We start from the raw sequence: 2200 nt of genomic DNA, 5'->3' as shown, positions 1-2200 counted from the left end.
TGATGTGGAAAATGAGTGATATTGATTTATCAGCCATTCCCAAAATATCAGTTATCTTTATCATTACTATTCGTCTGGCATAAAGTTACTAAATCATCGAAAACATGCCTCCAATGCCCCCAAAAGTACATACTGATGAGGCGACTGTGAACCTCGTCCACACGACCAGACTTTGTCCGCAGAGGAATTTTGTCCGTTGACGGACACGCCGCTTATGTCCGCCGTACACAAGCCGAAGAACCCTTTGAGCAGACAACAGACTTGGTCTAGAGGCTCTAGGTCTAGGGTGAGTAGAGTACACGACTGCCAGGTGTAAAAATAGACGAAGATTTTGCAAAGCGATAATGCTTCAGTTTTATTGTAAGAAACAAGTATTGTATAAGAATTTGTTTTTTTATTGCAAAAGTACTAATTAAATGAAATAGCTGCATGTGCGAAAATATTGACTGGAATATGAGGAGATCGTGAACTTGTTGGCTATAATGTATTTATAATAAATTTTAACTTGATATCCAAGGGATGGATTAAAGTTTCCTATTTCAAATGTTTCATCAGTATGTATGCTACACATTGAACTTTTTAAAAAATTTTTTATCCATTTTTCTTTCTGTTAATTTCCTGATACCGTATTACTTCTCTTATTCGTTTTCTTCACTGGAATTTTGTCAAGTTCAGTATAGGTCTTTAGGTAGGTCCATTCCTTCATCATTTTGGAAGCGTTTGCTGGTGCCTCTGCAGTTCCTATAAAATCGTCGCAAAGCTTGCTGGAGCTTTCCTTTTCATGAGCCAACTTTTACACCATTTCCCTTTACCCAATGCTCTTCTCTTCATATGCCTATCATTGAGGCTGAGTCCCGGAAGTCGCCTTCTGTCCTGAGCAATAACGCATTGCACTGTGCTCATCTTCACCCAGCCAGACTTTGACTGGCCAGACACGGCCGTGTGGACAGCAGACTTTTATTTGTCTTACAGATTTTTTCTGCCAACGTACCAAGTCTCCCAGACAAAGCAATGCATATCTTAACATTATAACTGGGAGACCAAAGAGTCGTCCAGTGAGGAAAAATTGTCGCCTATTAAGAAGAATGTCTGATTACTGGGCTACCAGACAAATCCCCAAAATTAACAGGAAATGGAAAAGTTATCCTCACAGTTATGGCTTCCGGGGCTCTGCCCCGTACGACACTCAACCCAGACCCCCTAGCACTAGCTACTATGTGCCTCGCTCCTACGCGCGGCGCTCGGCAGTAGTACACAACACATTATCCCCATGATATCCATATCCTAATATCCATCTGGTCGCCCAGTGAAATTTCATAAAAATATGCACTGAGACAAAGTCTGGTTGTGTGGACGGATGCTTGGTATCCGCTCACAGACACGAACAAAAGCAAACTGTGACACATTCATAATTGTGCTCATTATTATGAAGCCTCTCTTTTCACTGGTGAAAAGATAACTCTAGACGAATGAATAAATAGCGTATAAAGTATGCATACCCTATACATAAAATATATGTTTTCCTTATATTGTCCTCATAGTTCTCTTGTAAATAAGCACAGTCTCCATTTAGACATTCAAGTGTCAGGTTGTTCTCCAAAGAACATCAGAAATCTAATCAATCACTCGAAAGATGAAGCATCATCCTTGAAGACAGAGACCCATGACTTCGACGGCAGTGATGTTGTTGGTCACATTCTACAGAGGGAAAGCTTATAAGATTTCAGAGAGGTCAGAAACCCACTCGTAAGAATCGTACAAAACATCAATTTGTGATGGCACAGTAAGCCAGAGCAGCCCATAACCGCCCACAACATCCAACTAGGCAATTGGAAAGTGACAGCTTGCATAACTAACTGATTATTTTTCGTTATTTAAAAGGTTCTTTTTATCTATTATTATTATTATTATTATTATTATTATTATTATTATTATTATTATTATTATTATTATTATTATTATTATTATTATTGAAAAAGAAACCCACAAATTCAATTTGTAACTTGTTTACTTCTAAGTATTTACATTAAGTTTTACTCCACACTCGAGTACTTTCAGGCCCTTCTGTGGCCCATTCTCAAGAGATGTTTGGGATGTTAGCCTGGGTCAAGGCCCAGCAGTCTTCTGGAACTTCTTCTCGTTGTGCTGTCATTTATGCGATGGCTGTTCTGGTTTTCTTGAGAGTTGCCAATCCCCTCTT

General features: G+C 39.1%; 1 protein-coding gene across 1 annotated transcript in view; it reads left to right on the top strand.

Moving 5' to 3' along the window:
• Positions 1–1964, top strand: part of LOC135218446 (uncharacterized) — a 94530-nt gene extending 92566 nt beyond the window's left edge. The window contains exon 2 of the mRNA XM_064254761.1: positions 1–1964. This exon is cut by the window's left edge and continues 1916 nt beyond it. The gene's annotated coding sequence lies outside the window, so the exon portion shown is untranslated.
• The last annotated feature ends 236 nt before the right edge of the window (positions 1965–2200 follow it).

The sequence above is a fragment of the Macrobrachium nipponense genome, chromosome 9 (genome assembly GCF_015104395.2).
Source record: "Macrobrachium nipponense isolate FS-2020 chromosome 9, ASM1510439v2, whole genome shotgun sequence".
Lineage (NCBI taxonomy): Eukaryota > Metazoa > Arthropoda > Malacostraca > Decapoda > Palaemonidae > Macrobrachium > Macrobrachium nipponense.
The sequence above is the reverse complement of the archived record's forward strand: the minus strand, read 5'-3'. Positions and strand labels throughout refer to the sequence as shown.